At 44.3% G+C, this 26,858-nt stretch overlaps 1 pseudogene; it reads left to right on the top strand.

Moving 5' to 3' along the window:
* Positions 1 to 380: 380 nt before the first annotated feature.
* On the top strand, positions 381 to 22,639 carry LOC136157501 (cytochrome P450 2B4-like; annotated as a pseudogene).
* The last annotated feature ends 4,219 nt before the right edge of the window (positions 22,640 to 26,858 follow it).

Genomic DNA, 26,858 nt, shown 5'->3' with positions numbered 1-26,858 from the left:
TGCCACTCACCCACAAAACTGGCTACAGCCGCCCTTGCAGGGCCACCACCCTACACCCAGCCTCCACAAGTTCCTCTGGCTGATACCACCCCTCTTCCTTGGGGGACATACTCTCTGTTCAAGGGCATCGCCCACCAAGATACCTCCAGCCCATCAGGAGCTTATCAAAAGCTGGCTTGGGATCCAGCTGAGAGGATAAACTGCATGGCCTCTGCAGCGCCTGTGCCTTTGGGCTCCTTCATGTCTCTGGGGGTTTCAAAAGCAGGAACTCTGCCAAGGTAGGATCCTGGAACATAGTTCCCAAAACATTGGGCAAAATAACAAAGAACAGAGCAGACAACCTTCAAGAGAAACAGCAGCATTGAAGGCAGGCATGGACCATGGCTCTCTCTGCCATCCTGCTCCTCATCCTCTTCATTGGCTTCCTGCTCTTCTGGGGCCACCCTGCCTCCTGGGGCCACCTCCCCCTGGACCCCAGCCTCTGCCCTTCCTAAGGAACATCTTTCAGTTGGGCCATAAAGGCTTTCTCAAGCCATTCCAGGTGGTGAGATGGAAAGGGCAGGGGGTTGGAAAGCCAGAGATGGGTGGATGGTAAACAGTTCAGAGGCAGTGAGGGAGCTGGGGGTCAACTTTGGGTGGGATTTGCCCTACCCCTTGCCCTACCCCCTGCAAGAGACTGTCTTCTTGCAGTCTTGATCTGGCCCTCTGTGCCCACTAGGGAAGCTTATGACACGTCCTATGAGGAGTGGAAACAAAGTTGAGTGGAGAGAGAAATTATTTTTTCATTAAAAAATTTTATTGGAGTACTGTTGACTTACAATGTTGCGTTAGCTTCAAGTTTACGGAAAAGTAGGTCGGTTATACATTTATATATATTCATTCTTTTCCAGATTCTTTGCCCATATAAGTTATTACAGAATATTGAGTAGGGTTCCCTGTGCTATACTAGTAGGTCTTTGTTGATTATCAATTTTATATATGGTAGTGTGTGTATGTCAATCCCAAATTCCTAGTTTATCTTTCCATACCCTGCATGTTTCACCGTTGGTAACTGTAAATTTCTCTTCTACATCCATTACTCTGTTTGGTAAATACATTCATTTGTATCAATTAAAAAAAATTATATTCCACTTATGAGTGATAGCGTATTATATTTGTTGTTCTCTCTTACTTCACTTAGTATGATCACCTCTAATTCATGTTGCTGCAAAATGACATTATTTAGTTCTTTTTTATGACTAATATTCCATTGTATATATGTAACACATCTTCTTTAACCATTCCTCTATCAATGGACATTTAGGTTGCTTCTATGTCTTGGGTATGGTTAATAATGCTGGAGTGATCATTAGGTTGCATGTATCTTTTCTTTCTTAAGGCTTTTAACACAGTCCCCAGTACAGTTTCATAATATGTGCCAAATGGGTTTTCAAAATAATAAAGATATATGATAAAGATCATCAGTACTTTGGAGGGTGCAGTAGAAGACTCTGTCCTTAATGGCTTCTGTACTGTTTTTGAAATTAACTTTTATTGGATATAGTTGATTTATAATGTTGTGTTACTTTCTGCTGTATAGCAAAGTGAATTAGTTATACATATATCCACTATTTTTTAGATTCTTTTCCCAAAAAGGTCATTACAGAATATTGAGTAGTTCCCTGTGCTATAAAATAGGTTCTTATTAGCTATCTATCTTATACAAACATAAGTGTATATATGTTAATCCCACTCTCCCAATTTTTTAGCCCCCCACTTTCCTCCTAGGTAACCATAAGTTTGTCTTCTACATATGTGATACTACTTCTGTTTTTCTTTTAATTAATTTTTATTGGAGTATAGTTGATTTATAATGTTGTATTATTAACATATCCCCTCTCTTCTAGACTCCAATCCTATATTGGTCATTAGAGAATATTGAGTAGATTTCCCTATGCTATATGGTAATATCTTATTAGTTACGTATTTTATATATAGTAGTGTTTATATGTCAACCCCAATCTCCCAATTACCACTCCTCTTCCCACTTGGTAACCATAAGCTTGTTTTCTACATCTGTGACTGAATTTCTGGTTTGTAAATAGGATCATTTGTATTATTTTTTTAGATTTCAAATATATATATGATACCACATGATATTTGTCTTTCTCTGTCTGACTTACCTCACTCAGCATAACAAACTCTAGGTTCATCTATGTTACTGCAAATGGCATTACTTCATCCTTTTTCATGGCAGAGTAATATTCCATATTATATATATATGCACTACTTCCTTACCTAAACACCCATCAATGGACATTTAGGTTGCTTCCATGTCCTGGCTATTGTAAATAGTGCTGCAATGAACACTGGGGTGCATATATCTTTTCAAACTATGGTTTTCTCTGGACATATGCCCAGGAATGAGATTGCAGGATCATATGGAAGCTTTATTTTTAGTTTCTTAAGGAACCTCCATACTGCTCTCCACAGTGATTGCACCAATTTACGTTACAACCAACAGTATAGGAGGGTTCCCTTCAGAGAGAGATTCTGATAGACTTGAGACTTTGAACTGAGATCCTGTGTGGGTTGGGACAGAGTGATAGGGAGTCATTCTATAGCTTGGATGTAGGAATCTCTGTAATTCTTAAATCCAAAGCTGGGAGGGCTCTTGGAAAAGCCAAGAGATGAGGATGCTTGGGGTCAGGTGGTATATGTGAGGCTCGGAGGAGACCACAGAGTTCCAGTCTCTGCTCTTCCCTGACGGGGCTGCAGCCTGCAGGGTAGGCTAACTGGGAGGTGTGGTCCAGGGTTGAGGTTGAGAGCCTTCTGTTGAGTCAGAGAGTGAGACCTGGACTCTGCCCCCACAGCTGCAGGAGAAATACATGGATGTCTACCATCTACCTGGGGTCTCGGTCTGCTGTCATCCTGTAGGGGTATGAGGTGATGAGGGAGGTCCTGGTGGATCAGGCCGAGGCCTTCTCTGGCCAAGGGCATGTCACCATCATTGACCCTGTCTTCCAGGGAACAGGTGAGTTTGGGACAAGGGTGAGGACTAGGGAGGGAAGGAGGGAACATCCCATGTGTCTTCTCAACCTTCCCTCCATGCCCCATCATCAGGTCTAGGTTTTGCCAGTGGAAAGTCTTGGAAGAGTCTACAGTGATTCTCTGTGACCACCAAGAAGGCCTTTGGGATGGGGAAGAGGAGTATTGAGGAACGAATCAAGGAGGAGGCTCAGTGTCTGGTGGAGGAGCTTTGGAAATCCCATGGTGAGTGCAGGCTGGGTTGACATGGGGATGAAATGGGGACAGAGGAGAGAGAGATGCAGAGATAGGAAGAGGAAGAGAAGGATATAGACAACAGAGAAGGAAAAAAGAAAGAAAATGATGGAGACAGAGAGAGAGGGAGAGGTAGAGAAAGCAGACAGAAACAGAGAAGAGACAGAGAGATCCTGAGAACACTCACAAAATGAACCTGGGAGCAGATTAGGAAAAGACTTAGGAAAAAAATAAAAAGAGATATGGGGTCTGAGGAACACAGAATGTCAGTGAGGTCAAGGAGAGGAGACTCAAAGACATATGGGGCTAAGGAGAGAGAATAGAGAAGAAAGGGTGATTTTGAAAGAAAGAGCCAAAGACCAGACCAGAGAAAGTCAACCCAAGACAGAGAGTAAGGAAAACAACAAAAGACACAGAGGTAGAGACTCTTACAAAGAAGAGCTGAAACTCACAGGAACAATGAAATCTGGTTGGCCAACAGAAAAGAAAGAAAACCATCAAACAAGCTGAAATGGCACTAGTCAGGACAGTCTCCCAGGACAATGCAGGGGACCCTCATAACAGACCTCTCCTTCTTAGGGGCCTATCTGGACCCCCACGTCCTCCTTAACTCCATCACCGCCAACATTATCTGCCCTGTTGTCTCTGGTGAGCACTTTAATTACTAAGACCCTAGATTAATATGCTGCTACATTCACTGAATGAAGTCTTCACCATTCTCAGCTGCTTCTATAGCCAGGTGAGGTCAAAGATTGCACTGTGGGCCAGGAATCGAGGTGGGTGGATCATGGGAAGAGTTAGATGTTTTCTGTCCTGAACATCAAAGGCAGAATGCATCAAGAGATCAGTTTTATGTAAGCACTCCAAGTCCTGCACCCTTCCAGGTGAGGCCATCAGTCAGTTGGAGTGTCAGAATCAGAACTTGGACAAGGACAGGCTTTGAGAGAAGAAACCTCAGCAGATATGAGTGACTGGCTCGGAGTGCAGAGGTCTATTCACCACTGTGTGTGTGTATGTGTGAGTGTGGGTGAGTTGGGTGACTGTGTGGGTGTGTGCTCAGGTGGGAGGTATACTCCTCAAGTTCACTGGGTGAACGATGCCCTTTGGATGTTGCTGCATGTGCAGCTCAGAACACACAGCACCAGCCCAGTGAGTACAATGGGTTCTGGGACCTCGTTTGCTGCCTTGTACATGGTTGAAATCTTCCCAGGCATCTTGAAACACTTTTCTGGCACACACACCCGCTTGTACAGCATGCTTCAAGAAGTGAAAGATTTTTTTCACTGAGAATATTGTGAGCCACTGGAAGACACTAGACCCCAGTGACCCAAAGGACTTCATTGATTCCCTGCTGCTCCACATGGACAAGGTAAGGGCTGCCCCAGATTCGGGGCAGGGGCGGGGTGGATGTGAGAAAGAGTGATGAACACACTACTGTCATTGAACTAGTATATTTGTGTGTGATGTACCTGAAATTTCAATGTTGAAATACTTATGTAAGGATTAGCAAGCAATGCATGGTCCAACCATCCCCTGATTCATTCCTAACCTTCTCTAAGCCTTTATCCTGGAATGCCTCTGAAGAGCTGATAGATAAGGAGTTGATCTGTAACCCAATTAAGCTTTCTCTGAGTTGCAGCTCACTACTTCTCTCAGTTCTGACAGACAGAGATCGAACCCTGCTTTGATTGGTCATAAACATATGTCTGCTCTGACTGGTAGAGGCCAATGTTTATTCTGATTGGTGGAAGCTGATATCTCTTCTGATTGGTCTGGCAAGTGCCTCAGTTCAGTTCAGTTCAGGCGCTCAGTTGTGTTGACTCTTTGCAACACCATGTACTGCAGCATGCCAGGCTTCCCCCTCACCAACTCCCAGAGTTTACTCAAACTCATGTCCATTGAGTCAGTGATGCCATCCAACCATCTCATCCTCTGTCGTCCCCTTCTCCTCCTGCCCTCAATCTTTCCCAGCATCAGGATCTTTTCCAATAAGCCAGCTCTTCGCATCAAGTGCCCAAAGTATTGGAGTTTCAGCTTCTAACATCAGTCCTTCCAATGAATATTCAGGACTGACTTCCTTTAGGATGGACTGGTTGGATCACCTTGCAGTCCAAGAGACTCTCAAGAGTCTTCTCCAACACAGTTCAAAAGCATCAATTCTTTGGCGCTCAGCTTTCTTTATAGTCCAACTCTCACATCCATACACAACTATTGGAAAAATCATAGCCTTGACTAGACAGACCTTTGTTGGCAAAGTAATGTCTCTGCTTTTTAATATGCTGTCTAGGTTGGTCATAACTTTTCTTCCAAGGAGTAAGTCTTTTTATTTCATGGCTACAGTCACCATCTGCAGTGATTTTGGAGTCCAAAAAAATAAAGTCTGCCACTGTTTCCACTGTTTCCATCTACTTGCCATGAAGTGATGGGACTGGACCCCATGAACTTTGTTTTCTGAACATTGAGCTTTAAGCCAACTTTTTCACTCTCCTCTTTCACTTTCATCAAGAGGCTCTTTAGTTCTTCACTTTCTGCCATAAGGGTGGTGTCATCTGCATATCTGAGGTTATTGCTATTTCTCCCGGCAAACTTGATTGCAGCTTGTGCTTTATCCAGCCCAGCATTTCTCATGATGTACTCTGCATATAAGTTAAATAAACAGAGTGACAGTATACAGCCTTGATGTACTCTTTTTCCTGTTTGGAACCAGTCTGTTGTTCCATGTCCAGTTCTAACTGTTGCTTCCTGACCTGCAGGTTTCTCAAGAGGCAGGTCAGGTGGTCTGATATTCCCATCTCTTTCAGAATTTTTCAGTTTGTTGTGATCCACACAGTCAAAGGCTTTGGCATAGTCAATAAAGCAGAAATAGATGTTTTTCTGGAACTCTCTTGCTTTTTTGATGATCCAGTGGATGTTGGCAATTTAATCTCTGGTTCCTCTGCCTTTTCTAAAACCAGCTTGAACATCTGGAAGTTCATGGTTCACGTTTTGTTGAAGCCTGGCTTGCAGAATGTTGAGCATTACATTACTAGCATGTGAAATGAGTGTAATTCTGCAGTAGTTTGAGCATTCTTTGGCATTGCCTTTCTTTGAGATTGGAATGAAAACTGACCTTTTCCAGTCCTGTGGCCACTGCTGAGTTTTCCAAATTTGCTGGCATATTGAGTGCAGCACTTTCAAAGCATCATCTTTTAGGATTTGAAAGAGCTCAGCTGGAATTCCATCACCTCCACTAGCTTTGTTCATAGTGAAGCTTTCTAAGGCCCACTTGACTTCACATTGAGGATGTCTGGCTCTAGGTGAGTGATCACACCATCATGATTATCTGGGAATATCTTTTTTGTACAGTTTTTCTGTATATTCTTGCCACCTCTTCTTAATATCTTCTGATTCTGTTAGGTCCATACCGTTTTTGTCCTTTATTGTACCCATCTTTGCATGAAATGTTCTCTTGGTGTTTTTAATTTTCTTGAAGAGATCTCTAGTCTTTCCCATTCTATTATTTTCCTCTATTTCTTTGCACTGATCACTGAGGGAGGCTTTCTTATCTCTCCTTGCTATTCCTTGAAATTCTGTATTCAAATGGGTATATCTTTCCTTTTCTCCTTTGCTTTTGGCTTCTCTTCTTTACACGGCTATTTGTAAGGCCTCCTCAGACAGACATTTTGCCTTTTTGCATTTCTTTTTCTTGGGATTGGTCTTGATCCCTGTCTCCCGTACAATGTCACAAACCTCCGTCCATAGTTCATCAGGCATCTTTCAGATCTAGTCCCTTAAATCTATTTCTCACTTCCACTGTATAATCGTTAGGGATTTGATTTAGGTCATACCTGAATGGTCTAGTGATTTTCCCTACTTTCCTCAATTTAAGTCTGAATTTGGCAATAAGGAGTTCATGATCTGAGCCACAGTCAGCTCCCAGTCTTGTTTTGGCTGACTGTATAAAGCTCCTCCATCTTTGACCGCAATGAAGACAATCAATCTGATTTCAGTGTTGACCATCTGGTGATGTCCATGTGTAGAGTCTTCTCTTGTGTTGTTGGAAGAGGCTGTTTGCTGTGACCAGTGCGTTCTCTTGGCAGAACTCTATTAGCCTTTGCCCTTTTTCATTCTGTACTCCAAGGCCAAATTTGCCTGTTACTCCAGGTGTTTCTTGACTTCCTACTTTTGCATTCCGGTCCCCTATAATGAAAAGGACATCTTTTTTAGGTGTTAGTTCTATAGGGTCTTGTAGGTCTTCATAGAACCGTCCAACTTCAGCTTCTTCAGCATTGCTGGTTGGGGCATAGGCTTGCATTACTGTGATATTGAATGGTTTGCCTTGTAAATGAACAGAGATCATTCTGTCGTTTTTTGATATTGCATCCAAGTACTGCATTTCAGACCCTTTTGTTGACCATGATGGCTACTCCATTTCTTCTAAGGGATTCTGGCCCACAGTAGTAGATATAATGGTCATCTGAGTTAAATTCACCCATTCCAGTCCATTTTAGTTCACTGTTAGTAGGCAAGTGCCTACTAGTTTTTAAACATTTTTGGTATCATTCCTGGAATGTCAGCCACAAGGGCCAATCCAGAGCACAATGACACCCAAGGACACAACAACATCAGCAATATTAACAACAAATTAACCCCAAGTGTATGGTGCGTGTCATCAGTTCAGTTCAGTTGCTCAGTCGTATCTGACTATTTGCGACCCCATGAATCGCAGCACGCCAGGCCTCCCTGTCCATCACCAACTCCCGGAGTTCACCCAAACTCAAGTCCATCCAGTCAGTGATGTGATCCAGCCATCTCATCCTCTGTTGTCGCCTTCTCCTCCTGCCCCAAATCCCTTGCAGCATCAGGGTCTTTTTCAATGAGTCAGCTCTGCTCATGAGGTGGCCAAAGTATTGGAGTTTCAGCTTTAGCATCAGTCCTTCCAATGAACACTCAGGACATATTATTTCAAAACACCCCACATGATGAGCTAAGGGACAGAGAGTTTATATCCCTTGCCCAAAGACACAGAGCTAGTAAATGGTAGGGTTGAGTTTGAAATCCAAGCACTTTGGCTCCAGATCTCACCCCTTTATTACCTTGTTGACCTTGATTAAAGAAAAAATGATCAGGAAAAAGAATAACTGACATAGAGTAACGTGTTGGTAGGGAGATAGGAATACCCAGACATTGGGAATCTTCACAAGAGGAGACATTAAAAATCAACCATCCCCATCTCTAGGAGCACTCAGATCCTGAGAATGAGTTTCACCAGAAGAATCTCATTCACACGGTGCTCTCACTGTTCTTCGCTGACACAGAGACCTCTAGATCCGTTATTTGCTATGGGTTTCTACTTCTTCTCAAGAACCCTGATGTCTTAGGTGAGCTGGGCTTATGGGAGGTGGGGACGGGGGACATTGACTGTTTCTAAGATCATGCCTTCCATCTCTAAGGAAGGTGGTTGGTTGATGGGATAAGACAGACAAGTTCTATCCTGAGCAGTCTGAAAAATAAAAAATCACCCTTATCAGGATTTGTAATTTGTAATAAAGATTTGTTGCAGGCAGAGCTCTTTGAATTTGACAAAACACTTTAGGGTTTACAAAATGTTTTTTCATCAGTGAAGCACCTTCTGGTGTAGAAGGTGTTTATATTTATGAATTTTTTTGTAATTTGAAAAATTCTTGGGTGACACTAAGATACTTTCTAGTTTATAAGCCAGGCTCAATACAAAGCATTACCATTTGCAATGCATTTCATCGTCTACCAAAGTACATCATTTTTACCAACTACTTTTTGGGGTTGACTAAGAACTCGACTTTGCTGATTTACAACTAATTAAAAAGCCCCTGCTGTGGTTCTCTTGTTGATGGTCTGCAGATAAGACTTGGAGAAGCTCTCAAAGTTTCTTGGAGAAACTGATCAAACTCCATTATTCCACAGGAATGAATTTAAGACTAGAGAAGGGAGTGACTTATCTAATATCACTTAGCTGTCAGTGGCACAAAAGGATATGACATCATTTTAAGCTACAATTCATTTTTAGAAGAGTGGAGAGGGGGAAGCATCCTTAAATGTTGAATGAATTTCTACCCACCCAACCTTACCCAAGTTACCCTCTGTCATAACTTAAGTAGAAACATCACACAAGACTTCCCCACAAAGAAGCTTCTGACTTTATTTTTTGATGCTTTCATTGAGAAGGAATGATAACCCAACATCTTACTTAAGAATTTATAAAAGCCTCTCAACAGTCTGCAGGTCATTTTTAGGTCACTTGGTTGAGTCCACTGTTATGAGCATTTATTGTGTACCCTCCTCCCATCCTTATCATTCTCAGAGAAAGCCCACGCAGAAATTGACAGAGTGATTGGTGCACACCATCTCCCAGCCCTGAAAGATCAGGCAAAAATGCTGTATACAAAGGCCATCATCCACGAGATTCAAAGATTCAGTGATCTCCTCCCCTTTGGTGTTCCCCACTCTGTCATCAAGGACACTGATTTCTGGGGATATTACCTCCCTAAGGTGAGACCAGCATGGCTACAGAATCAATTGGAAGGTGTTGTCTGCACCCAGTCCTATGGATGTTGTCTGATTGTTGGACGATAAGAAGAATTTTTATTTCTAGATTTTTGTGGGAGAAAGGGAGAGTTTAGAAAAAGAGAAAAGTCCTCTCCTGTTTATTCTATCTTATCTTTCTACTTTTACAAGATGTTAGATTTGCTGAAAAGCAATATATCTGTATTGAAATCTGTTATACAATAGAGTTAGTTTTTTAAAAGCTATTCTATCATCTCACCTTTATGTTTATATGAACCCATTTGTTACTGTTATTGTTCAGTCGCTAAGTCTGACTCTTCAGGACCCCATGGACTGCAGCATGCCAGGCTCCTCTTGTCCTCCACTATCTCCCAGAGTTTGCTCAAATTCATGTCCATTGAGTCAGTGATGCTATCTAACCATCTCATCCTCTGCTGCACGCTTCTCCTTTGCCTTCAATCTTTCCCAGCATCAGGGTCTTTTCCAATGAGTCGGCTTTTCGCATCAGGTGGCCAATGTATTGGAGCTTCAGCATCAGTCCTTCCAATGAATATTCAGGGTTGATTCCTTTTAGGATTGACTGGTTTGTTTTCCTTGCAGTCCAAGGGACTCTCAGGAGTCTTCTCCAGCCCTACAACTCAACAGCATCAATTCTTTTGCACTCAGCCTTGTTCTTGGTCCAACACTTGCATCCGTACGTGATTACTAGAAAAAAAACATCACGTTGAATATACGGACCTTTGTTGGCAAAGTGGTGTCTCTGCTTTTTAAAACCTACCTGTCTAGGTTTGTCATAGATTTCCTTCCAAGGAGCATCTTTTAATTTCATGGCTGCAGTTACTGTCTGCAGCGATTTTCCACATACACAACAATTGACTGATACCGTGTCTGTCACTTTGCAACTTGTGTCGCGTGTGCACGTCACCTTCCCCTCTGGTCTTTAAGTCCATATCAGTACAATTTGAAACTTGTTGGTGCGTGTCTGTGTGTATGAGTGTGGCTTTCCTTTTTTAATATAACAGTACACTGTATAGATAGGGGCTTCCCTGGTGACTTCCCAGGTGGCCCAGTAGTAAAGAATCCACCTGCCCATGTAGGAGGCACAGCAGTTGCAGGTTCAATCCCTGGATCAGAAGATCCCCTAGAGAAGGAAATGGCAACCTACTCCAGTATTCTTGCCTGGATAATCCCTATGGACAGAGGAGCCTGCCAGACTACAGTTCATGGGGTCACAAAGAGTCAGACATGAGTGAGCACAGATAGCAGCATAACGTATAGATATATTATCCAGGTCGACGCCTACGGTTCTAACTTATTTTTTTCATGGTAGCTTACGTTGCTGAGTCTAGGTGCACCTAGGGGTGATATTTACAGTGTTGATCACCCAATGGTTGATTGATACCAGCACCCATCAGATTATATTCCAGCCCTAGTCCTGGAGTCAACTTCTTAAAGGGCTCTGTTGAGTCAGATGTGAGCCTTTTAGTTGATGGATCATAAAGTAGACCAAGGGGTCTTGGGGATGAGGGATCAGGGTGGTTGGTGACGATACCTGGAGGGATGGGACACTAGTAACTGAATGGGGAGAGTCATTTCAACATTCCTGCCACCAACTATAGAGCCACACAGTGGGTGAAGCTCATTATCAGCTGTGGAGGCACCATAATGGATTCAGCCACTCTTTGTTGATGGTAACTTGGGTCCACTTGTCTTTAACATCCTCTTAGGGCATTACCATGTATCCCATCCTGAGTTCTGCCCTCCATGACCCATGCCACTTTGAGAAGCCAGATACCTTCTACCCTGGCCACTTCCTGGATGCGCAGGGCAACTTCAGGAAGTCAGAAGTCTTCATTCCATTCTCCATAGGTAAGCCATGCTCTTTCTCCCCCAAGGGAATGCCTGCTTACTCCTGTTCTGTGTGTAACTTTCTGACTCAGTTCAGGCCCAAACACGTTTTGGCAAAGATGAGATTTTGAAGGGCAGAGAAAGCAAGACATCTACAGAGACAAGGATAGTAGGGGTGTGGGGAGGGGACGGGGGAAGGAAGGGATGAGGTATGATGGGGGAGGAAGATGGAGACTCAGTGATAAAGTGAGAGACACAGACACACACTTGAACACAGAGAACAGACAAATAAATGATCCATTATCAAGAACCTGCTATGTCCCAACAATGAGGAAATGTGTTTACAATTTTTCTAAGTTAAAATAGTCATTTTTCTTCTAACTTACACAAATAAGGATGTAAAGTAAAAAGTTGACATTAAAAATAACCTTTAAGTCACTGCTAAATCATACATATTAATACTACAGAGGATGTCCTTTAAAAATATTTTTAACATTTACACATATGCAAGGTAGGTGATCTGGGTTCGATCCCTGGATTGGGAAGAATCCCTGGAGAAAGGAATGGCTACCCACTCCAGTATTCTGGCCTGGAGAATTACATGGACTGTATAGTCCATGAGGTTGCAAAGAGTCAGATACCACTGAGTGACTTTCACTTTCACTTTCAAGGTATGTGATGTAGACAGATAAATAATGGCTAAGTAGCTGAAAGAACAGTAAAAAGAAAGAAAGGGACAGAAAGGAAGAGAAAGAAGAAACATTCATTGATTTACTTCTTGTTAGCTAGTTTCACATTTAAAATACAAGCCAGTTTAGAATGAGATCCAGGAGGAATTAAGGAATATTTACTCCCAGAATTTTGCAGTTACCCATAATTCATCACCTATCAAATGATTCAATTTTTAGCCACTATTTGAAATTTATATTTAAAATGTTTAATCTCCTTAGGTATATTTCTGTTTGTTTTTTCATAATGATGCACATTCACATTGACTGTCTAATCTGTTTTTTCTAGCTATACAATATTATTTGAATTATTCTACCTGTACAATGTGTTTTAATATTTTACAGGTGCCATTGCTCTTCTTTTTTCCTGTAACATGTTTATTTTTCTTCCAAGCATACTTTAGAATCATTTTGTCAAAGACTCAAAAAAAAATTCCACTGGGATTTTATTAGGATTAACCTAAATTTGTAATTTGATTCACATAGCTTTGACAAGTCTACACGTTGAATATATCCTAGACAAAAGATAGTGTGTCCATTTAGTCCTTCTCATATCATTGGAGGCATCTTGAACTTTCTAGCTAGGTTTTGTATATTTCTTGCTAAATTTATTGCTAAGAAACATAGGAGGAGACTGTGGCTATTGTTCGTAGAGCCTCTTTGTCAGGTTGAGCCGTGGGTTGCTGTAACAAAATGCCATAGACTGGATGGTTTAACAAAAAAAATTATTTTTCAGGGTTCTGGAAGCCACAAGTCTGCGACCAGGGTGCCAGCGTGGTCAGGTTCTGGTCTTCCTGGCTTGCACACGGCCTCCATCTTGCTGTGGCCTCACACGGCAGAGTGAGGGCTCTGGAACCACTTCCTCTTCTTGTAAGAATCCTTTCCCCTCAAGGAGGCCCCACCCTAATGAGCTCATTTAAACTTAATTATCTTCCAAGGTTCCTTCAGAAAGAACACACTTCAGTCCAGAAACACTCTTCTAAAAACATTTTAATTGTTTTAATAAGTATATCAGAAATCCACTGAGGTTTTGGGGTGTATATTTCTGTCATAACTGAACAAACTCTTTGTATTACTTTCATAATGAACAGTGTTTCATTTATTCTCTTGGGTGTTCCTAATAACTGGTGTTAGCATCTGTAAATGATAATATTATGACTTAATTATTTCTTATGCTAAAGCCATATGTCATGTCATGTTTTCCCTAATATCATGGGCTAGCATTTCTGGAATCATGTGATGTAGTAGCACTGATAGTGAGAAATCTTGTCCAAGTCCTAACTTTGAGAGTATTTTTATTTTCTCGATGAAGCTGAATGCTGGCTATTGCCTATTCCAGATATTTTATGACTACTCTACCAAAGGAAATATCTTTCTTCTCGCTATTTTACAACAAGTTCTTAAAATTTTGATTTAATACTCCCATTGAGTATTCTTGATAATTTTTTCAGCTCCTGTCAAGTGATCAAATTGTTTTTCTCCTTTGACCTCTTAAAGAAACAGTCAATGTCTGAGTGTTGAATCATTCTGTCTTGTAGAATTGGAACAGAGAGGCCCAGGAAGGCAGAGGGCTTGCTCAAGACCCAGTAGGAACTCAGGGTCTATGTAGGTCAGGGCACAGCTAAGCTATGATAAATATGCTTAATATCTCAAGAACTAAAAGTCAAAAAGTTTATTTTTCTGCTCAGGCAACATGCCCACCACAGGTCATCACAATCGTGTATAAATGGAGCTAGTGGGAACTCTATCCAAACACACAAAGAAACAAGGAAAACAGAATAACATGCACCCGTTTAGCTCGCAGGTCATTGGACAAAGCATGTCCCTTCCAAGTTCAATGTGCCAGAGATGTTTATGCGCCCAGAGATGTGCTGTGACTACTTATGAGCTGTAATGAACTTTGCCACGCACACAAGGCAGCTCTCTGGGATCCTTTCCTTCCCACTGAGACTGTGGGTCAATAGGATGCAGTCGAAACTGTGGCCCAGCCTAAGCACACACTGGTCCCTCTCTTGGTTATTCCAGTGGACACAGCCTGTGCTGAAGTCAGTTGTGGATACTCAGGGCTCCACCTACATGGACACTTCTGTGATGGCTGACTTCATCTTCTGGGAAGACATGAGTGGGTGTTATGATAGAAAATGAGGCTCAAGGGTAAGCAGGCCACTAGTCAAGGGTACTTATCAAGCATGATGCAGGCATGAGCAGTCAGAAGCCCCAGGGGTTGGGGTTTGGGGATTGGGTCTGGCAGGCTGACTCTGTTGCCTACTGATGGTGGGCAGAACCAGGGAGCTGGCAGGAGGGCCAAAGTGACCAGAAGAGTGCGGACACTTAGAAGCTTAGAGCAAAGGCAGTTTATCCACTGATTAGAAGTAGGTCACCATTTATACAGCCAAGTGCCCACCCACTCCAGGACAGGCCAGAGGTTTCAGCTCCCCTGTACCTCATAGCCAGGGCACGCTGCCAGAGATTTCTCCAGTGTTTTCCCATTTTCTCATAAATTGGCTTAGTTGAGATTATAATTAACACATAGAGGCACACAACTTCTAGATAGGAAAAGACTAGGTGCCAGGAGGGACACAGGAGGGCATTTGTATGGGTTAGGCTGGGAAGAGGTGGAGCTGAAGTAGAACTTACAGGCACACGCCCCTGCATGCACTGGCACATACACCCCCTCTCCCCACCCCCACCTCCCCACACACACACTGGTGTTGGTACTGAGGACAAGAATAGGATCGCAAGTACTTTGCCTGCAAATCTATGTAAATGAGCATGCACATATTTCAGGACTGTGGGGATGGGGCAACCACACGTTTTCCAGGGATCCCCCTCCATTGACACCTTCTCCCTTACATCCACAGGAAAATGCCTCTGTCTGGGTGAGAGCTTGGCCCGCTCAGAGCTCTTCCTCTTCTTGACCTCTCTGCTGCACAACTTCTCCTTGGGGTCTCCCAAGGCCCAGAAGACATCGACCTCACGCTGAGGGAGAAAGCGGCAACGCGACCACCCCCTGGGTTCCAGGTCAGCTTCCTGCCTTGCAGGGGAGGGGGAAGGCGAGAGGAGGTCCAGATCCCCTCGGAGTCTTTGCCTCCAGCCCCTTCCCTCTGTCCAGAATTAACGTGTGAAGGCTCCTGACTCCTCCCTGCTCACTCTCTCCTGTGGAAAGTCCCTTGTGTGGTCTCCCCATCATCTCCAACCTGCTGTAGTCACCTTCATCCCCAGATGGCCTGCACTGTTAACTGAGGATATTTCAGGGTCAAGAAATACCTGCAATATCTTAGTGTCACCAGCAAATCCCCAGCACAGTTAGGAAAACTGAGGCCCGAAAGGAGGACAACAAGATTTAGACCCAAGCTTACCCAGAACAGCAGCATCAGCACCAGGTCTCCTGCCTCCACCCTTGTCTCCATCTGCTCTGCACACCCCTGCCCTCCTCCTCCTACCTTGAATTGACATGGCTAATTCGCCCCTCAACTTCTATGCTGTATATCTTCCTCCCCTATCTGATTTTATCCTCCAAAACCAGTGAGACCAAAATAAAGTTCTGTTCTTTCTGGCCAATGGCTATCTGTGCTCCCTTGCTCTCTGTCTTTGGTAAAAGTCATATATTGTAAAATTAACATTTAACCACTTTAAACAGTTCCATGGCATTGAGTACAATCACTATGTTCTGCACCATAATCTTTTTCTTCCAAAACATTTTAATCACCCCAAAAGGAAACTTCATCCCCTTATCAAGTAACTCACCACTCTTCCATCCCTCTAGCCACTGGTATGTTTCTTTGTCTATTCTGGAAGTTTCATATAAATGGAATCCTACTTCATGTGTATTACAAAACATTGTTATAAAATACTTTATGAGAACTTCTCTGATGGCACAGTGGATGAGAATCTGCCTTCCAACAGAGGGGACATGGGTTTGATGCCTGGTCTGGGAAACTTCTACACGCCTCGGTGCAACTAAGCCCGTCCATCACAACTACTGAGCCTGTGTGCTACAATTACTGAAGTTCAAGTGCCCAAAGCCTGTCCACAGCAAGAGAAGCCACCGCAATGAGAAGCCTAGAAACTACAACCAGAGAGTAGCTCCAGCTCGCTGCAACTAGAGAAAGCTCACGTGCAGCAACAAAGACCCATCAAAGCCCCAAATAATTAATTAATTAAATTATAAAAAATACTTTATAAGGGATGCAGTAATTTGCAGTTCAAATCACATTTTTATGTGTACAAAATACTTATTTTGAAGGCATTATTAAAATAAGTTTATCTTTTCCAAATACTTGTCAGCATATCATGGATCTTAAAATGTCAAGCATTACAGCAAAGGTCCCTCTAGTCAAAGCTATGGTTTTTCCAGTAGTCATGTATGGATGTGAGAGTTGGACCATAAGGAAGGCTGAACGCTTAAGAATTGATGCTTTTGAACTGTGGTGATGGAGAAGACTCTTGAGAGTAGCTTGGACTGCAAGGAGATCCAACCAGTCAATCTTAAAGGAAATCAGTCCTGAATTTTCATTAGAAGGACTGATGCTGAAGCTGAAGCTCCAATACTTTGGCCACCTAATGCAAAGAGCAGCCATCTCATTGGAAAAGACCCTGGTGCGGGGAAAGATTGAAGGCAGAAGGAGAAGGGGATGACAGAGGATGAGATAGTTGGATGCATCACCAACTCGATGGACATGAGTTTGAGCAAGCTCTGGGAGATGGTGAAGGACAGGGAAGCTTGGCGTGCTGCAGCCCATGGGTCATAGAGAGTCAGACAACTGATCAACTGACAAATGAACAGTGAACAACTAACAATAAGCACTGCCTTGAAGATATCCAACTGCGTTAAAAAATGACCAAATGCTTTACAGTCTACAATCAATTTGCTGATTATTGAAACATCATACTTTATAATCTATGTAATTTATGGTATAATATCTAAAATCATTCTAGTGTTTGCAAAATACTTTAAAGTTTACAAAATATTCATTCATCCCAGAAACACTTATTAAGCCTCTGGTGTGTGCCAAGCATGTTCTAGGCTCCTGGGGTCAAATGTTTCAAAGTAGTTAAGACCATTTCTGTAGTGGTCATGTCCATCAAAAGCTATCCCATTTTGAATTATTTGATTTTTTTAAGTATTTGTTTAATTTTTAAAATTTTTGGCCACCCTGCGAGGCAAGTGGGATATTTGTTCCCTGACCGGGAATTGAACCCATGCCCCCTTGCAGTGGAAGTGTAGAGTTTTATATACTAGACTGCCAGGGAAGTCACAAATTATTTTATAAAGAACAAATCCTATATTAATAAACCAGGTATCACTGACAAACACACTGCTGTCTACACATTACTTTGTTATTTAGTGAGCTCAGTACTTTACAATATGCAAGAGACTTTGCCTCTAGTAAATAATTTGATTATTCAAAAGCATACAGCAATTTACATCTTTCCAATTATAGAGCATTTTACAGTTTTAAGAGCACCTGATGATTACAAAACAATTCAACTTGTATGGATCACTTCACATTAAAAAAAAAAATGCCTTTAGGAAACCTCTGTAATGTTTACAGAGTATATTGCCGTACACAGAACTTCTTGCTGTTTACAGAACATTTTGTACTTTTTAAAGTACTCCTAAACTTACAAAGCACTTTAACATTTACAAAGATTCTACTATGTACATAGGATACAGCATAGATAAATACTGGGTGGTTTACAAAGTATTTCATAACAGATAGCAATATTTCTGTCTACAAAATACCTTAGCAGAGTACATTGCTGCAAAGTGATTTTTCACTTTACAAAGTACATATGTCAATAAATCATTTGGGTTGCTCACAAAGAAGTGGCCATTCACAAAGGGCTTTATTTCTGAAATGTAACAGGACACTACGGTCATTCCCCACGATGTCCTGACTGCCTTTTGTCTGTGGAAAAAACTTTCGCCAAAGAACAAGTTTTATCAGAAAGTGAGAAAATGCAGAAGCAAAGAAAAGCAGTCAAACAGGACAAAACAATAATAGTTTAGTCATTAAGCAAAGTCAAGGACTTTTAGTTCCTACTCAAGAGATATAGATAACATTCTAAGCCATATTCTGTGAACTGTTTTCCAGATACTAAAACCCCCACCGCGTGGAAGAAGTTTACTACAAGACCGTGGCCATGACTTAAGCTACCATGATTCCAAGAACAGACCTCAAGAAAATGGGAACAAACTGACCCTGGAACTGAATTGCACTTGGAAGAATCAAGATGATGCTGGTCCGATCACTGATGACCAATTTCAAGATGACTAACGGAGGACTTCTCTGGTGGTACAGTAGGTAAGAATCCACCTGCCAGTGCTGAAGATTCCACATGCTGTGGAGCAAGTAAGCTTGTGTGCCACAACTAAGCCTGTGCGCCTAAAGCCTATGTTCCAAATTAGGAGAAGCCACAAGTAAGGGGCCTGTGTACCACAAGGAAGAGTAGCACCCACTCGCCGCGACTAGAGAAAGCCCGTGCAAAGCAACAGAGACCCACACAACCAAAAATAAATAAATAAATGTAGTGTTAAAAAAAACCTTAAAAAAAATAAATAAAAGACTGTCAGAGCTGACTGTGTTTTTCTGCATGCAGCCCCCCCTCTCAGTCTATAAAAGCTCTTGCCCGAAGATTGTTGAGGGGGAGGGGGACAGACGTTTAGCCTCCCCCTACTCCCAGTTGCCAGCATGCAAAACAAAGTCAACTTTCCTTCCAACCAACTTTACATCTTTATTGGCTTTTGAGCAGCGAGTAGCCAGACCCCACTTTCAGTTACATTTCTACCTACAGACACATGAAAACAGAACAGTAACTTGATGATAAATAGGACTTCCCTTTAGCTCAAATGGTAAAGACTCTGCCTGCAATGTAGGAGACCAGGGTTTGATCCCTGGGTCAGGAAGATCCTCTGGAGAAGGGAATGGCAATCCACTCCAGTATTCTTATCTGGAGAATCGCACAGATAAGAGAAGCCTGGCAAGCCACAGTCTGCGGGGTGGCAAAGAGATGGATATGACTGAGCAACTCACACACACAACTTGATGAAAGCAAAAATGTGTGAAACACTTAGACAGGCATGCTGCTGAGCCTGGGATTAGGCAAGCAACCAGGGAGATGTCCCTGCCCTACTGGAACTAACACCAACTTGGGGAGAAAAGAAATAAACAAGATGCTGGCAGCCAGTGACGAGAGCTATGACGAGAAGCCCAAATGGCTAGGATAGGAAGTAAATAAGTGGGGGAAGTTCATTTGGAGCAAAGCCTTCCAGTGATCGAGAGCTGAAAAACTCCTTTCCCAAGCAACTGGCCATGTATAACCTTCCTGCTGACACAGTCATGTTTGACTCTTAAAATAACTTGGGGAGGTGAGCAGGTATCATAAACTAGTCTTGACTCTGGGAGATGTTATCTAGTCTATTTCAGACATTAGAAGACTGAGAACTAAGACATAAGGTGGACATCTAATGTCTTAAAAGAGACCAATTTGGAGCATTGGATTCAGGTTCCTTACCAAAATGAGCTAGAATTAAACATCCAAGGAATGTCCACGTAGGACTTCTATTTCCATGACACTTAATGTGCTAAGCAGTGGGTATTTGGGACATGACTTTTGATCCATTTAATTAGCCTGTGGCATAGAAATGAGGCAACTCTTTTTTTTTTTTTTTTTTTGGTTGTGCCACCTGGCATGCAGGATCTTAGTTCCCCAGCTAGGAATCAAGTGGAAGTGTGGAGTCTTAACAAGTGGACCACCAGGGAAGAACCAGAAATGACTCTTTACTACAAACGTTCCAACTCACTAGCTTTTCTAATGGCTTCTTGGAAGGCTGCTCCTTGTCACTGAGGTTTTCTGAGACTTACCTCATCCAGAGAAGTGAAACCAGTCACCTCAGACTGGGACTTGAACCCGGCCAAAATCCAGTTTGGGACCTGAACCCCCACAGCAGGGACTCAAACCTGGCCAAAACCTGGTCTTCCACGTATTTGATTTCAGGACTTAATGAAGTTCAGGTGCTTTGTGTCTCAGCGCAGAAGGAATTCAGCTAGAGGCAAGGTGATAAGCAAGAAGTAGATTTATTAATATAGGACACCTGTAAGAGATGCAAGCAGGCAGGTGAGGGGGCTCTACCCCACAGATTAAGTGGGCTACAATTTAAAGTCAAAGGAAAAATAAAAAAGGAAAAAAGAATAAAGTCAAAGGAAAGTGGGAAGGGGAAAAGACTGCTTTCTTTGAATTGACATCAGGCTTACATCACTAACTCCTTCTTCATGTTGGGCAGGAGAGGGTCTGACCCTCTAAGGTCAAACTAGGATTATCATAGCACTTATTCAAATCAGTAGAAGGCTGGTGATATTTTTCTTTTACCTGATGACCTGTGACATGGATCGTGCTTTTATTGATGGCTTTATAGTTAAGCAAGCCTGCTTCGTGCCATGACATACTGATAGCTTTCTAGTGTGTGTGTGTGCACTTTGTCGCTCAGACATATCCAACTCTTTGCAACCCCATGGACTGTATCCCTCCAAGCTCCTCTGTCCATGGAATTTTCCAGGCAAGAATACTGGAGCAGGTTGCCATTTCCTACTCCAGGGGATCTTCCCAACCCAAGGATTGAAACTGCATCTTTCAGATCTGCATTTTTGTGTCTGTACTAACAGGCAGACTCTTTACCCTGTGCCACTTGAGAAGCTTTCTTGAGGCTATCGTTAACTTACAGTGATCTCCCAGAATGTCCTAGGATTGACTGGTTTGATCTCTTTGCTGTCCAAGGGGCTTTCAAGAGTCCTCCAACACCATAGTTGGGAAAAAAAACTTCTCCAACACCATAGCTCTCAGTTCACATACTGCTGAAGCCTCGCTTGAAGGATTTTGAGGATAACCTTGCTAAAATGTGAACTGTATACAACTGCATGGTAGTTTGAACATTCAGTTTGCTCAAGGACACCTAGGTTTTCTCCCAGGCTTTCTTTTAGAAGGAGACTTGGGGTAACTCTCCTAGAATCTTCTCTCTACCCGAAGCTAAGTCCTTCATGACATCCCTACTGTGAGAAGTTAAACATCTTCTCCCTCCACCACTCCCTGGATAAGGAAGAGACATGTGAGGCAGATTCAGATTTTAGCCTCACCTCTGGAGTTGTGCTGATCACATCTACCTTCCACACCACCAAGGGGGTGGGCAAACCACCTAAGCCACCCCTCCAGTCCAATCCCTGTATGCCACAACAAAAGGTCCTGCATGGGGCAAATAAGGCCGGGCACAGTCAAATCAATAATTAATCAAAATGTAACCACAAACAAGTACAATTGGACAGGTTCATTCATTAAACATACTGCTTCATTTCCCCCCCCAGTTTTCCTTTTCTCTTTTCAAAAAAAAAAATTTTTTCCCCATAAAGTCAACAGCTTATCAAGCTCAGGTGAGCACACCCTCTTTGTTAAAAGACTCTTTCTGTTGAGCTGAGGTGGACTCTGAAAGAGGCTGACAACCATCCCACGAGGGTGAAGGCAATGCATGTTGTTCACCAAGAACGGATCACACCTAGGGAGTAACTCTAATAATACCATGCAGCACATTTCCTCCTCATTGGCTTAAATGTTTTTGATCCTAAATAAGTCCTTTGCTATACTTTTACACACCTGAAGCCTCCGCTGAAGCTTCCCTCCCACCCACAAAGAGAAGAGAGAGAGGAAGGGAGTGAGAGAGGGCTGGGGAAGGTGAGAGGCTCTAAGACGAGAGAGAGAGCCTGCCTGATCCTAAGAGTCTGAGGTCGAGTATGGGTCTTCTATAACATTCTAGAATAGGTCAGCTAAGATAGTAGCCCCTCTTCAGGGCAATACTTTGGCCACCTGATGCGAAGAGCTGATTCATTGGAAAAGACCCTGATGCTGGGAAAGATTGAAAGCAGGAGGAGAAGGGGACGACAGAGGATGAGATGGTTGGATGGCATCACCGACTCAATGGACATGAGTTTGGGTAAACTCCGGGACAGGGAGGCCTGGCGTGCTGTGGTTCATGGGGTCTCAAACAGTCGGACACGACTGGGCGACTGAACTGAACTGAACTTCAGGGCAAATCCGCAGAAAGGCCAGACAGCTGTGTCTGGAGCCCCGCCCTCTCACCGCGCCCCCCGCGCGCCCCCCGCGCGCCCCCCGCGCGCCCCCCGCCGGCCTTGCAGTTGCAGCCCTTGTCCCGCAGGGGGAGCACCAGCCGCAAAGGTGACCAGCTCCGGGAGCAGAGCCGCGCGCTATCAATTCACGCACTCGGCCACTAGCGAGAACTGTCCGACCCGGTCACCCCACTACCAGCTGAGAATCAGCTGTCTCCTGCCAATGCCAGATCTGTGGGTGGATGGGTGGGTGGGTGAGGAAGCGGCCGGCCTCGCCAAGGTTAGCGTTTGTTTTCTTTCCAAAAGAAACAGTTTCAACAGCAGGAACCAGAACTGAGGTTATGTAATCAGAGGTCTGGCCACGTGGGGAATGGGTGAAGGTGGTGGGGAGGAGGGCGGGAAAGGGAGGAGGGGGAAGGAAGAGGACGCTGCCTTCAGCCCTGAGCTCTTCTCCAGCCCCAGTTCTAGCCTCTCCCCTGGAACGCTTCCCTGGCCTGTTGTCTTTTTGTCTTTAAGCATTTATTGAGTCTCCTCTCAAGGGGTGGGGACACTTCAAAGACTGGGATGGTTCAGTGGGAGCGGCACCTGCCTGGGAACAGTGACGGTCAAGGGTCATTTCCCAGCCCTAAATCCACCCAAGGGCCAGGCACCAGACAACCAGGACAGCCCCGGTGACCCAAAGCCCAGTCCCACACTGCTGACTCTGTCCTGCCTCTCCCAGTGAAGACCCAGGTCTGCACCTTCCTCTCATTCCTTTCTGCCTCTCGACCAGCGCGGCTGCCTTTTCCTGTGGCCCTGTGCGCTGGGCCTCACGTTCCTGGGGGAGATGTGGCCAACATCCAGTTTTTCTAGAATGGCATTGACCCCTCCCTCCATCAGTCACCTCCATCAGTTAGAATCCTGTGAGTACAAATGAGACAACCCCCAGAGGCTGGGGAATCTGATCTTGTCACAGTGCTGAGCCTGGTCCATCACTCCAGGCCTGGGGGTGGGGGGACAGGAACGCACAGGCTCAGGTGACCTGCGGGGCAGAGCGGTGAGCAGCAGGGGCTAAGCCACAGAGGTGAGTTTGATCATGACCCTGCCATCATCCAGCACTGTGAATCTGAGCGAGTTTCTTAAGCTCTCTGCCCCACCTTCTCCATCCAGAAGCCCTTAAGTGAGTTAATATATGGAGCATGGGACGTCTAGTGGCCTGTGGGGAGCATGATACATGAGTGAGTTGTCATTACTGATCGACAGGAGTTTAGTGAGCACATATGTATTAGTTGCTCAGTCATGTCCAATTCTTTGCAGCCCCATGGACTATAGCCTGCAAGGCTCCTCTGTCCATGGAATTCTCCAGGCAAGAATACTGGAGTGGGTTGCCATTCCCTGCTCCAGGGGATCTTCCCGAACAGGGATCAAACCCAGGTCTCCTGCCTTGCAAGCAGATTCTTTACAGTCTTTACCTTACCAGGGAAGTTTAGTGAGCACATGTGACATGTGAATGTAGGCACAGGGGCTCTAGCAAATAACATGAAAATCCAAGTCTCTCTCTCTTTCCTCGGGGAATTGTTAACTTCTAGAAGATGAGACTGACTTAAACCAGACAGCGTACGGAATAGACAAGAGGACCTCCACTAGTGATAAATGCCACAAAGCAAATTAAACAAGGAAATAGGATCAATAGTGACTGGCAGGGGCTGCTTCACATTGGGTGGTCAAAGAGGGCTTCTTGGAGGAGGTGATTTCTGAGAGTCAGTCGTGGGAAGCCGTGGGGAGACATGTTCCTAGCAGAGGGAGCGGCAGAAACAATGGCCTTGAGGTGAGAGCGAGCTTGACAAACTCCAGTAGCTATCAGATGCTGCCTCTGACAATGAGTCCTCCTACCCAAGGGACAGCTCTGAGAGGAGAGGGACTCACTGATTTTTTTTGTTATTGTGATTATTTGCTTTGTTTTTCATGGATCCTTCATCCTCCAGAACTGCCTGGCACATAATAGGGCTCATAATAACCATGCATGCATGCTAAGTCTCTGCCATCATGTCTGACTCTTTGTGACCGTATGGACTGTAACCCGCCAGGTTCCTCTGTCTATGGGATTCTGCAGGCAAGAATACTGGAGCAGGTTGCCATGCCCTCCTCCAGGGGATCTTCCCAACCCAGGGATTGAACCTGCATCTTTTATGTCTCCTGCATTGGCAGGTGGGTTCTTTACCACCAGCGCTACGTGGGAAACCCTCATAATAACCACATGTGGAATAAATAAGCGTTGGTGGTCCAGTGGTTAAGACTCCCTGCTTCACTGCAGGCGGCACCAGTTTGATTCCTGGTCCAGGATCTAAGATCCCATGTGCCTAAAAAAAAAAAAAAAAAAGCTGTATCTTCCAGGGATCCATAATACTTGCACATCATTTCTCCAGGTGGGCATGATGTCCACGTTGCACAATCATTTCAGGGCATCCATTGTCTCTTGCTATCAATCTTTGGATTCCAGGTAAAGAACCCCCTCTTTTCTCCAAATTTGGAGGGCCCACATCCTTAGGGACTTCCCAAGTGGTGCTAGTGGTAAAGAACCCGCCTGCCAGGAGACACAAGAGATGCAGGTTCAATCCGTGGGTTGGGAAGATCCCCTGGAGGAGGGCATGGCAACCCACTTCAGTAGTCTTACCTGGAGAATTCCATGGATGGAAGAGCCTTGTGGGCTACGCTCCGTGGGGTTGCACAGAGTTGGACACGACTGAACCAACTTAGCATGCATGCAAGCCAGTCCTTAGAGTCCCCAGCTATTTCTCTCTTGGGAGTGGAGCCAGGTTGCCTGGGTGTGGCCTCCTGGCTACCAGCTGGTAACCCTGCAAAGTGACTTTATGCCTCTGAATGCCCTCATCTCCTCCTCCATAAAATGGAGATAATACCTGCACTTACCACATAGGGTTGTTATGAGACCAGGTGAGAAATGTGCAAAGGTTTAAGAACATGCGTGGGACAATATGCAAGGTGTTAGTTGCAGTCATCATCAGGGCTTGTTACTGAGATTAAGAGATTAGGCCTTTCAGAGCCTGACATGCAAGATAGGCTAGAAAATTATTGACTGAGCTGGCTGCTCACGAGGCTCGGTCAGGTCGCCTACCTTTTTGATTAGATTGTATTAGATTCTCTTGTGCCTCTGTTTCTGCCTCAGGCAGATCTGTGTCCTTCACTGAACTGTTTTTCCTTTTCTTTCTGTCTCTCTGTCCCTCTCTCGGACTTTGAATCCCAGTCCTTCTGTATTTCTCTGGCTTTCTTCTCTGAATCCCTGTTTCTGGCTTCTCTAGATCCCTCCCGTCCTTTCTGTCTTTACCTCTGTCTACAACTGTCTTCATCTCTAAACATCTCTGAGTGTGTTTCTCTCTCTAGCTCTATCTCTTCTTTTCTCTGTACATCTCTCTCCATCTCTGGCTCTGCCTCTGTCTTCGTGTGTCGTCTTGTGTCTTGTGTCATCTTCTGATGCTTCTCTTCCTGTGTCCCTGCGTGCGTGTGTGCTCAGTCGTGTCCGACTCTTTGCAACCCCATGGACTGTAGCCCTTCAGGCTTCTCTGTCCATGGGATGCTCCAGGCAAGAATACTGGAGTGAATTGCCCTGTCCTCCTCCAGGGGATCTTCCCGACCCAGGAACTCACATCTCCTGTGGCTCCTGTATTGGCAGGCAAATATTTTACCACTGTGCTACCTTGTTTCTCTGTGTCCTAGCTAGTCATTTGCTCCCTGCCTCACGTCCTCCCCGCCCACCCCCCCCCTTCTCTCTTTTAATATCTCTGACACTTTGTCTCTTTCCCTCCCTCTTCTTGGCTCTTTTACTCTCTCCCTCATCCTCTTGCTTCCTCACTGCCCCCTCTCTGCCCCTCTGCCCACTGAACCTCTTTCTCTTGCTTTCTGTCCCTCTGAAATAGCTCTCACTCCCTTCTTAATTAAGCGTGGGTTTTTTGTTTTTGTGTGTGTGTGGTTTTTTTTTTTTTTTTTGCCCAGCTAAATCCCCATCTGGCTCACTGCCCACAGGAGGAAATAAGATGGAGCTGATTATGTAACCATTCGTTGTGAATTCAAAGGGCTGAGGGAGGAGGCGGCGGCTGGGAATGAACATTTTCTTCCTTCTCACCTTTCTTAGCCCACTCCTTTGTCCTCAACCCATTAACTTGGCTTTAGACGTGCCTCTCCCAGCTCCATAGAGATCAGATTACTGGCCGCCTCACCTGGAGACAACCAGAGACTAAACAGGACGCAGACTGGAGGGAGTGGGGGTGGGGGAGGCGGTGGTGCTCAGAGGAGGAGGCTGAGGCTGCAGGCGCAAGAGCTTCCCACGAAAGACAAGCAGGCACTCAGGCTCTCCTCTGGCCCCTGGGAAAGGTACAGTCACAGAAACAAG

Source organism: Muntiacus reevesi, chromosome 2, assembly GCF_963930625.1.
Source record: "Muntiacus reevesi chromosome 2, mMunRee1.1, whole genome shotgun sequence".
Classification (NCBI taxonomy): Eukaryota; Metazoa; Chordata; class Mammalia; order Artiodactyla; family Cervidae; genus Muntiacus; species Muntiacus reevesi.
This window is presented reverse-complemented; position numbering and strand designations above follow the sequence as displayed.